We start from the raw sequence: 16,889 nt of genomic DNA, 5'->3' as shown, positions 1-16,889 counted from the left end.
AAATTTCATTTGCATTTTCCAAATTATTTAGCTTCATTAAAATTTTATAACCTTGTTTCATTAGCACACAGAAGAGATATGTTTGATCAGATCCTGCTTTATAAAATTGTCAATAATAAATTCGATTCCCCGGAACTCATTAATCTACTTGCTTACCGTGTCCCCTCCAGGCCAACTAGACTCTCTGATATTTTCTATATTCGTAAATTTAAAACTAATCATCGGAAACATTCTACAATCCCTCGTATATGTGAAACATTTAACAAAAAATTTAATAGTCTTGATATATTTAACACTCCATACAATATGTACAGAAGAGAATTAATAGGCTTGATTCATGCTCTTCATTCATAATTCGTTTAATCATCAAATCAAATGCAATTTTCCATTTTCCACTCTCACTTACCTTCAATCATCCTTTACCACTCCTTATCAATTTCCTTCTTTTCCTTTCCACTATCTCCTTGTTTTGTCCATATTTATATTATTTTAATATATGGTATATTTATTATTTATAGTTTAAACTTCGAGCCGTCGTCGCTTTATTACAGTAGTATTTAGTGAATACATATAATTGGATGGCAGGCCCTACTATGTATACATTTTATATAAATTTAAAAAAAAAAAATATTCATTTAACCTGTACATCTGTTTGTATTCGAAATAAATAAAAAATAAAATAAAATAAAATATATCTGTGTTCAAGTAATATGAAAAAGTACATTATTTTTCTTAAATTAAAAAGTTTAAATTTAATTTATATATTTATATAATCACTTTGTAAAGCGCCCTTGAGGTATTATATTACGAAAATGGCGCTTTATAAGTTATCCATAATGATTATTATAATTCAAATTTTAATGTCTACCGACGAAAATACTTTAGTATTTCATGAAAATATACACATTACACATTTACAGACAGAAAATTCGATTTTACTTAATAGACTAATGAATTAATTAAAGACAAGGCAACTCTCTCTTGTCAATTTTATATCATTTATTTTTTGAATCGGTATTAACTTTGTGTAATACTATAATTAAATATATTTTGAATTAAACATTTTATTAGATCACAAAAAGTAAAAATTGGTGACAAACTAAGTGATGCTGCCATATTAGACTATAGTGTTCCTCAAGAAAGTACATTAGAACCGCTGCTGTTCTTAGTATATATTGACAAACTTTGTACTCGTACATTACCAAATAATATCTCCCGCTGATGATACAGTATTAATATATAGTGATCCAAATTGTACAGTAGAGTTTGTAGAGTATGACTTATAGAGTATGAATAGCCAACAAAGATATGATGAGAGTAAACAATCGATTGAACGACAAATTGCTTACTCTCGATGAAGACAAAACAAATTTTATTTGTTTCAGCTCATCTTTAGCAGGACAATCAAACTCTGGATGTGAATTGGAATTGCGTCATCGTAAAATGGTATAATTTTTTTTTTTTTTTTTTTACTTATTAAGGAAATCATAGTCTTTATATAAATACAAGGTACAAAATAACAATTTAAACAAGTAAGACCAATTACAGATTTCACATTAATTTATAATAAATGTAGGAGGAGAAGAGAACAAACAATTAAATTCTAAAAAAATAAAAACTAAAATATTAAATAAAAAGTACATAAAAGGGAGAAGACATTGTATAGCTCCAACTTTACTTTCCCCCCTCTCTCTCTGCTTCCATGAACATTTATATTTCTTAGTAAAAATTCACAACCAACAATAATTAATTAGATGCAGGTAGTAGATGTACATATGAACAAGTATAAATTAAGAGTTGAAATTGAATGTTAAAATTAAATTAAAAGTTATAATTAAAACTAAAGGTTTAAATTAAAAGTTATAATTAAAACTAAAGGTTTAAATTAAAAGTGAAAATAAAAATAAAAAAGTTAAAATTGAACGATAAAATTAAAAGTCAAAGTTAAAAGTTAAGCAGGAGATAAATTTTTAATGTCTTTAACAGATCTGAAAAAAATATGGTATTTACAGTGTAATATGTCAATGTCACTAAAACTGTCATTATAGGTAATCTGCATTCTTCAAAGAGTGCTATTTTTCATATAATTAGTCATTGAGTTAGAAATGTTGAAGAATACAGATTGACGAGTTCTACGGACAGAGACTCGATATGAAATGCTTCAAACAATTTCTGGGCTTTCAATTAGGTTATTAACAATTTTGTAGAGAAAGCTTATATCCAACATGGTAGTTACGAGATTTTGAACCTTATGAAAATTAGCGGACTCAGTCCTACTTGAAAATGAACCATTATTTTTGAAATCTTATTGTCCAAAAAAATAGTTTGAATACGTTCAATACAATTTTTGTAAGTATTGTATTGAGGATTCCAAATCGGCGAACCAAACTCTAAGACACTACGTACATATGAAAAAAAAGTTTTCTTAATGCGTCAGTTCTTGTGAAAGGTTTAGTTGGTCGTATGACAAACTTTAACATTTTGTAAGCTTTTTCTACAGTATTTTCTAGATGTTTGTTAAATGTAAGTTTACTACTAAGTACAACACCAATGTCACAAACTTCTTTAGAAGAATTTATAGTCAACTCATCGATTTTATTGAAAAGTTAATTTTTTTAGAACGAATGCGGTAAAAAGAAATATGCTGTCACTTTTTAATGTTAATAGACAATCTGTTTTTAATGCAATATGTGTTTAATCTATTTAGGTATTCTTGAAGATTTATACTGTCTTGATCATTAAAGTAAGTATACTTTCAGGTCATCGGCAAAAATACTAAATTGATATAATTAATAAAGACATTGAGAATGAGTGGCCCGAGGTGTGAACCTTGGGGCACTTCTGACGGAATAGAAGAAAAGTTTGAACAGAAGCGGGGGCTTACAACAGATTGACAGCAATTTTTCAAATAAGAAGTAAACCATCGCAAAAGATTTCCGTGAATACCCAGATGTTCGATCTTTAATAGAAATGTAAAATGGTTTACTTCATTAGGCTTCAAAGGCTTTCGCATAATCAGTGTATATGGCATCTACTTGCGTTTTATTTTCAAATTGAGAGAAAAGGTATTGAATGAATACTGCTAGATTTGTTGTTGTTGATCGTTTTCTAAAAAAGCTGTGCTGCTGTTTGGGAAAATTGCGTGACAAATGAGCATAGACCTGATCATAAACAATTTTTTCGAACATTTTACTAAGTACTGGAAGTATGGAAATAGGGCGATAATTCTAGATGCATTTTTTTTTCTCACTTTTATGAATCAGTACATTATTCGTTTTCTTCCATTTGCTTGGAAATAATCCTTCCGATAGAGATTTTGTAAAAATAAGAGCAAAAGGAAGAGACAATTCATGATCGCAATGATTTATGAATACTGGAGGTATCCGGTCACTACCAGGGCCTTTGTTTGCATCTAGCATTTAAAACAATGTCTTTGTTAATACAAATGCTACTTAGAATTATCACATTGCGTTGGGTAAAATCTTAATTAAATGAACTGTGTACGCTTGTTTCTCTATCGAAAACAGAATGAAAGTATTTAGAAAATGATTCACATACGTCATAACAATTTTCAATAGTTTCACCAGCATAAGTCATTACTTTTGGAATAGCGTTATCTTTTTTTTTATTTTTAATGTATTCCCAAAAACATTTACTGTCTCTATTTATGTCGTTCTCTGTTTTTAATAAAAAGTTTCGATAGCAAATTCCTCGAATTCTTTTTTGTCTAGACCTAAAAAGTTTAAACTCTTGATAATCCATAAAACAGTTTGTTTGTTTCCATTTTTGTGCATCTTACTCTTTTTTAAAATTACGTTTATAAGGAAAGGGGTGTACTAAATTGGGTATTTTTTGTTTTAACTTATTGTTTTTGGAACCAAGTCTTCAATTACTTCATAAAATGTATTATAAAAGCAAGTTAGGGCATTATCCAAGTTTAAAGTAGATCATAATTGAGTAGGCCAATCTATTTGAGAAAGACGCAATTTTATAGCACAGTAATCCGCTTTATAATATACAGAAACACTGTATGCGATCGATCGATGAACCGGTGAGTCGTTGTTTTTTCTAGTTGAACACTAATTGTGGGATGATGACTATCCTCCGTTACAAATAAAAAATCTAAACGCAATATCTTTATATCTCTATTGTATAGTATTAGATCAAGGATCCTTCCATTTTCATTGAGAATTTGATTGTATTGATCTAGGCCTGTTAAAGCCATTGTGTCAATAAATAAAATTATTTCAGCATTACTCAAGTGAGATGGAAAGGGGTAATTATGGCCGATACGTGTGCTCCAAATCAAGTTGGGTATATTAAAATCGCCCATAACTATGAAATCATCCGTGAAATGTATAATATTGGAAAACGCCACAAGTGTAATATATTTGTGTTCAAAAATAAATAAGTTCATGAGATGGAACCAACAAACTGAAGAAATTTCTAATTAAATAAAACTTATGATTAGTTTTCTATACCTTTAGGAAATATACTAAGAATAAAATAATTGTATTATGTGTCGGTTTATTCAATACTGACGTGTAGTCTGATTGGTTGAGGAAATTGCACTAAAATAGTACAATAGTAGTAAATAGACAAGGGATGCATGAAGGGTAAATACTGCTGTCCGTTGGCGCTAACAATGAGGAAGTTCAGTGTCTTTTTTTATTTGTAAATAGAATATTAAACTAGGCCAAATTTTGTATTTTTTTATTTTTATATATCGTATTATCAGCGCTATAACTTTCTAAACTTTTGTATTTCTGAAATGCTCCGCGGGTGACGTCAGAGGTTGTTTTATGGCAGTTCTTCCGATTGGTTCGTTTACGGTGACCGAAACGGATATCCTTCAAAGCTCTTATATCATTGGATGGTTCAAATGAACCAGTGACGTCATTCAAAGTAGTGCGTTTTTATTGAAATATTTTCTTTTTTTTTTTCGTACATTGTTAAGAAATTTTACCGTACAATTTAATGCTCTAATTTTTACCGCGTGCAAGAAAACATTTTTTGTATCCAATTTCCTGTAAGGCTGAAGTTCCTCATTAGTAGTGGCGTAAGGAAGGGGGATTAGTGAACATTAAAAAAATCATAAATTAAATCCCAGTGTTTCAGGAATAAAAATTTGTTGCAAATTTTAAAAAATAACAATAATTATTTTAACATATTTACATTGCGAAAGAGATGAATACTTTTTCGAGAAAAGAATATGGGTTTAAAAATTTACAGGGCTTATGACTTATAACGAACAGTGAAAGCACTTCATCTACATACCCGAAAACCGTTTAAAAGACAAAAGGTGCTTATCTCAGTATCGCCCATACTAATAAACATTTTTTCGAAAATAAATATGTTTCTTTTTTATTTATTTCATTAAATAAACTTCAATTTTCATTTATTTTAATTCAACTGCTTTCATAACTCCTTTTACTGTGGGTTTGGAAAATCGTTTATTATTTTTATTCATTTGTTTTGTTTTTTGCATTACATAATTAAACCATAAAATTTATGTGTCCTTACAGGAGTAACCCGTGCTGAGGACATTTTACAATATGATTTTTTAAAAATTACATTTTAAAATATACAAACCTATAAAACATATAAATAGAAAAATTTACAAGATTTCAAAATTGATTAAAACACTTAACATGTTGTACTGTACAAGTCACTGTTTGGACTGTATTCCACAATCCAGAAGCAAGGAGTAGGTGTTGATCGTGTCTCGCTGCCGTTGTTACTCTCGGGATCGTAAATCCCGAAAGTTATGATGTCTTGAAATCCCTCTCAAGTCCGGTGTAGAAGATATTAGTTTGTAGTCCCGGGGTAAGGCCGATGGTCAAGTTTAAGGGGTAGATCCAGTAGTAGAGCGGGAGGTCGGGCGAAGTGACGAAATAAAACGATCTGACTAAGGTGATGGCTCGAGGCAAAATGATTTATTAAAGTTCTTGGAGTGGCTCTTGGAGTCCCTAGGATTGCCCTCATACCTCCTTGTTTTCTTTAGATCCTTGGCGTTAAGGGGGTAGTATTATCCCCGATATACGGGGTGCCTTAATGGTCTTTTTTAAATTGGGCTTGTTTAACAATGTGTATTTATATTTATATATTTTTTTTAAATTTTGTTTATTTTTAATTATTATTTTTTTATTTGTTTATTTTTTTTTTGTCCCTCTTTTCGCCCGTATATCAAGGGACAGGGGGGAGAGGAGGACGGTGAGGGATACATGAGGGAGATGGGGTGGATGTTTCCGGGATCTGATGATAGGTCTAGAAGGCCGAGGCCTGGAAGAATTGGAAGAACTTTGTTGCTAGTTTTTTTTGTAAATGTGTCAAGTGTTTGTGTATTTGTGTCACGGTGTATGGTTGTATTTTTTTCAAACCACGGGGCTTGTAGGATGTTTCGCAATGTTTTGTTTTGGAAGGTCTGAAGTTTGTGGGTGTGTTTCTTTTGGCATTTCCCCAAATGGGGCAGGCGTATGTGATGATAGGGCGGAGAAGTGCGGTGTATAAGAGGAGTTTTGTTTTTATGCTTAGTGTGCTGTTCTTGTTTAATAGGGGGCCTAGAGCTGCTCTGGCGGTTGTAGCCTTGCGTGTGGTGAGTTTTATGTGTTCCCGCCAGGTGAGTTTTTTGTCTAGTATTTTTCCTAGGTATTTCGCCGTTGGGTGCCATTTGAGTTTTTCTCCAGACATTACGACGTTTCCTTGTGGTTTTTTCCTGAGGCGTCTTCTGGAGAAGAGGATGGCGATGCTTTTGGAGGGGTTTATCGAGATTCTCTAACGGTCGAACCACCTGTGGAGTTTGTCGGTGTGTGATTGGAGGCGTTGGGTGATGATTTTGGTGCTGAATGATTGGGTGAGAATGGCTGTTTCGTCTGCGTATAGTGCTATCAGGGAATGTCTGTCGTCTGGGATGGGTAAGTCGTGGATGTACATGTTAAAGAGGAGTGGGGAGAGTATGGAGCCTTGGAGAACTCCTGCTGTCATTCGTCTGGGTGAGGAGGTGGCGTTTTTTAGTTTAACTTTGTATGTCCTGTGTTTGAGAAAGGATTTTAAGAGTCCGTATAGTTGTGGGTCTAGGTTTGTTTTGTATAGTTTGTAAAGTAGTCCGTTGTGCCAGACTTCGTCGAAGGCTTTGGCAACGTTCAGGAAAATTGCTCCGGTTGTCAAAATTTTTCGGAATCCTTCCAATATGCCTTCGACAACTTTGAGTAGTTGATGGAGTGTGAAATGATTGGCTCTGAAGCCATGTTGTTAATTTGGTAGGATGTTTTTGGAGGTGGTGTGTTTTTCTAAGCGCGTAAGAATGACTTTCTCGAAGATCTTACCTACGTTTGAAATGAGACTTATGGGTCTGTGGTTGTCGCAAAATATTGGATTTTTCCTAGTTTCGGGAAAAGGATGATGTTAGCGTCTTTCCATATTTTTGGAAAGTATTAAAATCTGAAGGCGTAGTTGATTATGTATGTCAGGTGCAGAGCTCCTTTAAAGGGGAGAGATTTGATGGCGATGTTGGGAATTCCATCGGGGCCTGGAGCTTTTTTGTTCGGGCGTTTGAGGATGATTTTTATAATTTCTGCCAGGGTGGCAAAGAGGGTATTGTTTTCCATATGGGATCTAGGGATTGAGTTTATTTTTCTGTTTATTTTTTCTATGAAAGGGATGTTTATGTTGGAGTAATTTGGGCTGAATTAGAGCTCGAGACTATCTGCGAAGGCTTCGGCTTTTTCTGAGTCCTCATAGAGGAGGCCGGTGGGTGCGTGAATAGGGTTGTTGGGGGAAGTGGGGTTGCGGAGGGCTTTGGATAATTTCCATAGAGTGCCGTTAAGGGGATTGACGGTATCGAGTTTTTCTCTCCAGGATTTGTTTTTGAATTCTGTGAGAGCCGCTCTAACTTTACTCTGAACGTGGTTGTTGAGCTTTTTGTCGTTGGGGTCTCGAGTTTTTTGCTATTTTCTGTGGGCTTTGTTTTTGTAGATGATTAGTTTGAGGATGTGGGGGGGGAGTTGTTGAGGGAGTTTGTTGGTAGGATTAGTGGTTGAGGAGGCTTCAGAGATGGCGTCGGTGATGGTGGTGTTAAATTTATCTATTTGGTCGTCTAGTTGTTTGCTTGTTATCACTGGATCTGGGATGAAGAATTTGTTTCTAAGGGAGACTTTGACTTTTTTCCAGTTGACTTTGGATGGGATCGTTGGTGGGAATGAGTTGAGTGTGTTTTCTAGGATGAGGAAGACGGGGTTATGGTCTGAGTTTAGTTCGTCAGTTGTGTATATAGTGTGTTGTCTGTTGAAGTTGACGGTCAGGGCTATGTCAAGTACGTCGGGTGTATAGCCTGCGGAGTGGAAGAAGGTGGGTTCTTTTGGGGCTAGGATGTTTAGTTTGTCATGTCTGTCAATGTATTGTCTGAGGGAGATACCAGTCGTGTTGTTTGTTCTACTGTTCCAGGTTTTGTGCTTGCAGTTAAAGTCTCCGGCGATGATTTTTGGGGTAGTGGTAGCTGTTAAGGTGGTCAGGTCGGGTAGATGAAGTTTATTGGAGGGAATGTAGATGCTTTTTAGGGTGAGGGGGCCGGAAGTGTGGGGGTTGATAGTGATTGATGCTGATTCGGCGGTGGTCAGTGAGGGGGAGGGGTCAATGGAGAAGGCGATGTTTTGTCTTACCATTATGCCCGTTCCTCCTCCAGTTTTTGTCAGTCTGTCGTTGCGTATGAAGTGAAAGTTTGGGATGTTGCATGAATGGGAGGGCTTTAGGTGGGTTTCGTTGATGAGGAGGATGTCAATTTTGTGTAGGGAGGTGAAGTGTGTAAGTTCTGGCCTGTTGTTTAGCAGGCCGTTAGCATTCCAGAAGGCAATGGTGAGGGGTATGATTTATTATTTAAAATGTTCACATAATATAGGGCATGTTGCGGGCTCCCGCTACCTGCATCCGAACCGGTGTTAGGCTAATCCGGGAATGGGGGGGGGAAATACCACCCCCACTATTTCCGGCCGGCGCGCCTCCCTCAAAGTGTATATGAAGAGGTGCCGGCGCTCGGGTCGGTCACTTTGCTGGGAGCCGCCGCACGCGCCACATCAATTACAATGTCTTTTTCAGGGCAAACATTAGTCTCGTTAAATATAAATTGTTTTTTTAAAGGCAGATCTTAGTCTCGTCGAATGCAAATACCCTTTTTAGGGCAGAACTTAGTCTCGTCGTCATCGTGAAATTTACGAACAAATAGAAGGAGTAGCCATGGGTTCTTCACTTTCGCCAGTGATAGCAAATTTCTTCATGGAAAAATTTGAAGATACAGCATTGGATACAGCAACTCTTGTACCAAAAGTGTGGCCGATCTCAGCTGATCTCAGATATCGTCTACGTATCTACGTAGACGATATCTTTGCAGTCTGGCCACATGGGATGAATGAATTAAATACCTTTCTAGATCATTTAAATGCATTACATCCTCTGATAAAGTTTACAATGGAATTACAAACGAACGACTCTCTCCCATTCTTGGATGTAGAAGTAAAAAGAAAACCAAACGGCAGTCTTGGGCATACGGTGTATAGAAAACCAACACAAACGAATCGATACTTACACGCTGATTCACATCATCATCCAGCCCAAAAACGAGGATTAATAAATACACTTCTAACAAAAGCGACTCGAATATGCGAAAATTCCGAAAAGGGCGAAGAGTTCAACAAAATTTCAGATGCATTGGAGCATAATGGATATAAGAAGAAACAAATTGACAACATTATTAAATCGCAAGGGACAAAGAAGAACAAGGAAGAAGATATTACCAGAGGGACTGCATACCTGCCATATGTACATAATGTAACTGACAGGATAGCCAAAGTGCTGAAGAAACAAAATATTGCAACAACGTTTGGGACTGTGGGAAAAATAAAAGACCATTTAGTAAACCCAAAAGATAAAAATCCTCTGGAAACTGAAGCCGTGTACAAACTAAGTTGCCAAGGATGTGATAAAGTGTATATTGGGCAAACAGGGCGCACAGCAAAGAAGAGAATTGACGAACACAAAAGAGCGTGTAAACTTGGGCACCCAGACAAATCCGCAATAGCGGAACACTTTATAGACACAGGACATTTTTTCGCCTTTGAACCAAAAATTCTACATAAACCTAGTAATTATAGTACACGAATAATAAAAGAGGCAATTGAAATACACAGACATCCAAATAATATAAACAAAGACGACGGGCTTAAATTAAATTCAACATGGTTCCCAGCACTACATATGACAAAAACAAATGGAAATGTGCCTACTGCCGACTGCGACACAGTACAAATTACTAGTACATAAACTTAATTATTCTTTCCTACAAAACTAGAAATGTGCCTACTGCTGACAAATTACTAGTGCATAAACACATACATTTCTCTATAAAACACACAGTTTTCCCTGAAGATGGCTCCTGCAATAGTAGCCGAAACGTCGGATCAAATCCAACATACACGGTATCACCCAAAAAAGATACATAATATTGAAATAGTGTTGATTTTACGAAATAAAATCCGCAGATGGAATCCGATATGCGACGTCTTCGGTTGATACGTTTGCACTCATGATTGGCTCAGTTGATGATTTCCCAGAAGATTGTTCGTCGACATCTGAATTCAGTAAATGATCGTCTGCTTCATTGCATTTGAAGACCTGTAATAAAATAGGGCTTAAATACCAAAAAATAAAAAATGACGTTGAGTATGAGGAAATGTTCTATATGCCTACGCCAATAACACAAATTAGAATTTATGTACCAGAAAAAAATATTTTATATCAATCTGAAGTCATGTAAATGGGATGGAGCCTAAGTACAATACCCATTAACGCATATAAGGGCCTACGTGATTAATCGCAGCGCTAAGCATTTCATACAAAATGGCTGGACGCTAGACTTGTGATCCGGATACGCCTTTTACAACAAAGCGGAAAAGAAGTGGTTTTAATAAGTTAAGTGAAAATAAAAAGTTAAAAGCCCAAGGGAGACAATATTGTTCTACTAAAAATGTGATTGTACCAGCAATAAGTCCTCCGAATACTTCGGTAAGCCGATTTGTTTTTAAAAATCTGTTTTGACAAATTTTTGATAAGTTTTAACTAGCGTTTAGAATCTAGGGGTGTGCAAACGATGTCTGAGGTGCACAGGGGTCAAAGCACGTAGCCTGGGAGGAGAAATCGAGTGAACACGATCATCAAATAGTGAGTGATATTTTCTGCCATTTTTTAAATGAAGAACCGGCTGTCAAAAATTTTATGTTTGTATGGGGAATTCCAAATAATTGTCGGCGAATTTCGTTTTCGAATTGCACGGCGTTTGATATTTCAATTATTTTAGTATGGAAAAATATCGGCTTAAAATACAATCTTTGAGTGAATTACTAAAATTTTAAGAATAGCGGAGTATTTTATGTTCATTTGCATGATACTTAGACTTATTTATCTGAGATTTTAAAAGGATTTTTCTATATTTACAGCTGTAATAAGTGCTAAATTGACCCCGTTATACCAAATTTTACAAATTTTATTCAAACGTTTTAACTAAAATTCATGTACAATTTAGTATGTATTTCATATATAATTTAGAAGATTAAATAGCTTTATAGCTTAATTTACAAGAAACATTTGGCATTTTCCGAATTACTCCTGCGAAATTATCAGATAGGTGGGTGAATATTTATTTTTTGGCAAGAAAGCGATAAAAATACGGCTTTTCGAAATGTCAAAAGTGAAATACATATTCACCCAGGTAAATAATTTGTAGTATTGCTTGTATGTTAACCTTGGAAAGTGGCATTTAGGGTTATTTTTGACAGTCCTCCGTAAAGTTGACTTTTTTTTCCAGTTCACTTGCAAGTGCCAGAATGACTGTAAAAGTCTTCTTTATGATTAAAAACTGCAGTTGCATAAATAATTTAACGAAGCAGGTGACTGGTTGAAGCAAAGTGCATATTTAATGGGATTATTCCATATTTCAAACATTAAAAGACGGAGAAATGGGAAATACAAAAACCCATCAGAAAGCAAAAGGCAGTGTACTGTTTATTACACTGTCCCTAATGACAATGGTCAAGTAGTCAATGTCTGTCGTGCCACTTTTATTGATATACTTGGAGGAAGTATTAAGGTATTCGAGTCCTACTAATAGAGAAAAAAACGCGGAGAGACTATACTCACCGAAAAAGGGGTAATAAGAAAAAATATCCAAAATTCGATCTTGAAGACGAAAACCAAGTCATCGGGCATGTTAAATTGTTTCCACGACAAGAAAGCCACTATTCACGAGCTAAGACAAGTAATAAATTAATTAAATTTAAAAATAAATAAATTAATTGGAGATATAAAAACCTATAAACTACGCCAATTAGATTACCAAAGCCGGATCACGGACGAAAAAAAAAAGATTTACTCAACATGATCGAGTATATGCCTTCTGAAGAAAACAAAAATTTCTACAAAAATCTTTTCCAGTAGAGAGTTATGATAGATATCTTTTTCCATTGATTAATAATTATTATTTTTAATTTACATACCTACATTATAAATGATGTATTTTTTTGTTCAAACTTATTAGTTTTACGCATCCTTGAATTAAAAATCAGACATTTTAATGGATATTGGTGATAGGCCCTATTTTATGTTTTTACGCTAGGCACTTAGGCCTGACTAATGAAATAGCAGTTGGTCTTAAGGCCTTCTCAATTACTTTGTTATTTTATACCCTTTTAAAATAATATTTAACTATTTAATTTTCACTAAACTTATTTCTTACACATTTGTACACATTTTAAAGAATTAAAAAATATATGCTGTATACCAAAAAAACTGAGTATATCTTTAAACCCTTGTAACTTTTTTTCACTTTTCTGGTGCTTAGGCCCAATTTTATTACAGGTCTTCATTTGTTGATTTGTGTCGCATGATTTTGAAGAAATCTTTAGAATATGACACCGACTTTTCCAGGTATTTATGAATAAACTTCGTACTGATTAATGATCCATTCAAATCATGGAGTAAATATACCATATTGTAAAATCTTTATCATAGGACAAGGTAGATAAAAATATGTAGGAAAATGAAGAAAGGGAGATAAAAGTGGAAGAAGGTAAAAAAGGTGGAAAAATAAAAAAAGTGGGAAAAAGGTGAAAAGATAGGGAACCTGTATAAAATACAATCTCATTAGAATATGATATATCTCTCTACTAGAATTGCGCTAATAAATTAAAAACAAATAGGTTACGTTGAACGTTCCCTTTCTTGAAGGACTACATTTTTGAAATGTGTGGTCGCCTGCCCTTCGAGTTCTTCCGCGACAGCTGGACTGTTCGTCCCGAGTTTCCAAATGAAAAAGAATTTATTTCTAGCGCACGGATATCGTATGGATGAGTTACTACCGCGGCTGTCAGATGGCGCTGAATCAGGCAACATAGAATTGTATTCCAGTACTAAAATGCTTTCAAAAAACGGGTAGTTGGACATGTTTTTTACAACGTTACAATATATATCGCGAACAGTGTTACTTAAAGTAAACATACGTTTATTCATAAATATATAATTTACAAAATGATACAAATATCAGACCTTATACAAAAGTTCGATAAAAATGTAAAAAATACATTCAGAAATTTTGAGCGGGAATGTTGCGTCCTTTATTATATACATTCTACCTACTCTAAAGTTACGTCTCGAAATGCGTCTCGGGATGAAACAAAAGGTTTCATCCTTCGGTGCACATGTACATCGTATCTACCAGAAATTACCCGGATTGATGAGCTAATGTGTTTTCGGTTACCAAGCAGACCCCTCGGATATCGATAGTCGCTTCTATCTTGCGAACAATAATAAAATATTTGAAAACAGTGCTTTGTTTATTTGGTTCTTTATTGTTTACTTGTTATTATGAGCAAGTGACTAACTTACTACTCTGTTAATGTATGTTTTTTTATTTGAATCATTGTCATAAATAATCGAATTATTTCCAATTTAAAATTCATAAATAGGGTTAAGGTTAAACTAAATGTTTTACGTTATTTAAACAGAGTTCCAGATTTAGCAATTTGTAACAAAAGTTTATTAGTATCATCTTCTGATTGCCGCTTGGTAAGTGAAGATCCTCATCACAGGACACTTTCTATTCTATTTCATTTTCATACCAAAAAAGAGAACCTTCGCACTCATACGAAGTTCATGCGTCATTTGTTTTTCTGCCAACATCGATGAAATTAATAATTCCTTATCAGTAATTAACTAGAAAAATGATTAAAAAAATATAGATACCGAAAACGAAACAAATTAATTATATGCAATTATCAAAAGCACTATTAAGACATGTGTCCCCCATGTAGACAAGTGGAATCACATAAATATCCACCAAAATATACGCCAGCCTTGATTAAGATTACAAAAAAAAATCAGTATTTTTAAGATGTGGAAGCAATATAAATGCCAATTGTATTATACAACCTATTCATTACTTCGATCCCGTCAGAAAAAAATAGCCAATCAAGGCGATTAAAGTTATAAACTGCACACTAAAATAATTTTAGAGTTAATTCATTCGTTAAATAAAAAAAAGAATCATGTTCACTCCCTAAAAGTATATTTTATAATGCAACTTAAGCACAAAATAGCCAAAAAACTGTGATACATTTTCTATGTATTTTCAATTGGTTTTCGTGCGGAATAGCAATATCGAAAGTTTAAATAATATTAATTTAAATCACTTGAATTGAAATCTTTGCCCAAGTACTACCTCAAATGCCTTGTACAATTCTAATTTAATAATTATTTTGATTATGATTTAATAATTACATTTTTTTTTAATTTAAGTTTCCTTCGATTTCGACTCTACCTTCCGGATTACCAAATCATTAGACCATAAAAAAGGAGCAGGGCCAGATGGAATCCGGTCAATTTTTATTTCTAAATGTTCATGGCTAAGCCTCTTTCAATATTGTTTTCATTGACTATAAAATATGGTGTTATTCCATCAATTTAAAAAAAGGCTATAGTCTCATCAATTTTCAAGAAAAATAGCAAAAATAGCATAAAAAACTATCGTCCGATATCTAAACTGTGTATTTTTGGTAAAATTCTTGAAGAGATGATTTATGATAATGTTTTTATAAACTGTTATAACTGTCAAACATAAATTATAAATCAGAATCAACACTAATTTATGAAAGGAAAATCAGCTGAGTCTAATTTGAACATTTTTTTTTATTCGTCTCGAAGATCTCGCGAAAGCGATGAAACAGGTCACTGGATATTCCAAATTTGTGGATTAAAGTATCACTCGTCTTTTAAATAAAAGTAAATAAATATAAATACACAATAAATTACAATGAACTTCCATCAAGAATTTTTACTTACAAACTGAAATGTTTTAATTTGTACATGTTTACAAATTTTAAAATTCAGTTATGAATAAATGGTGTCAGGTAGATGCGATTTTATGAAAGCGTTTTATAAAATAAATCAAAAGCGTCTCATCCTTAAACTTTTGTCAATAGTTATAAGGGGAGATTTGCTAAGATGGATAACTTCGTATATTCTCAATCGCTCACAGGCTGTAGTGGTTAATGGAGTATATTTAGACTGGTACACCTCTTCCTCGGGAATCCCACTAGGCTCGCACCTAGGACCATTATTTATATTATAATTATAATGATAAAAATACGATGTCAGTCACGACGAAACCTGGTAACTGGTATATAGTTTTATTATTATAACTAACATGCAGTTCCACCAAGAAATGTCAGTAGAAAAACTCAATCTGTTAATATTATATCCATATTAGGCGGCCTCCGTGGTGTAGTGGTCAAGACGCTTGACTCACTCACGGAAGGTTCCGGGTTCGATTTCCGGTGAGAACACAAAAAAATAAAAGTGATTTTTCTCAATCCTGGGTTATTTTGTGATGTAATTCATCAATGTAATTGGGCTTTCTGGCCTGTTGTGGTGTAAAAAAAATCTAATCAAATCAAATCAAAATAAATCAAATATGTAAATGACATTGGTGATTGTATAAAATATTTCAATTATTACTATTAGCTGATGATACTAAGATATTAAAAAAATATCGTACAATTGTACACTATAATAAAATAATACGATTTGAAGAAGAAACGTGCGTAATTATCGTCGAAAATTAAAGCTAATTAATTTTATCGCATATTGTTTTGCCAACCCCTTTGTGTATCGACTATCGGCAACAATGTTCTCCCATCTCCAAACTCCGGCTTTGTGCACCCTCTGGCGGCACTTGCTTTCAAAACTGCAAGATAAATATTTAAATTACCATCGGCGGGGTTGAACGAGCAGAGGAGCATGGGAGCGGAGGAGCGGAGGAGCGGAGGAGCGAAGCACCCAGTACCCGGGACCTACCTACCCACATGCGAGGTAACCTCGTACAATACATAATAACATGCAGTGCTCCAGTGCGGGGATCTGTCGATCAGCGGTTATAGCAGTTCATGGCGGATCTTGTCGCGTATCTCACCAGGGATGCTGGTTTGCTGCTTGGCTGAATTGTTGGTGCGTCCATCAATTGACATTATATTGGGCGTCAACGTAAGTTGTGTCCGTTTTTTCCAAATTTAAAAATGAACACTAAAAGTTTTAAAAAGGTAAATGTTGTACGTCATTTGAAAGAAAAAATTTGCTCAATAAGATATTGTATTTGCTTTAACGTTACGCATGTTATTTTATTTGATTACAAGCCTCCAAAATTAATAAATACACTTACAAATACACGCAATATTTTTTTACAAATCTTTTTCTATGTTTGAATGTATGAATGTTATGGAGAAGGTAAAAAAAATAAAAAATGCGTTAAATTTTTAAAGATTATTTTATTAGATATTTGTAGAAATTTTAGTTTG

The sequence above is a fragment of the Micrasema longulum genome, unplaced genomic scaffold, assembly GCF_059751315.1.
Source record: "Micrasema longulum isolate JH-2025_06_02 unplaced genomic scaffold, ASM5975131v1 h1tg000199l, whole genome shotgun sequence".
Classification (NCBI taxonomy): domain Eukaryota; kingdom Metazoa; phylum Arthropoda; class Insecta; order Trichoptera; family Brachycentridae; genus Micrasema; species Micrasema longulum.
This window is presented reverse-complemented; position numbering follows the sequence as displayed.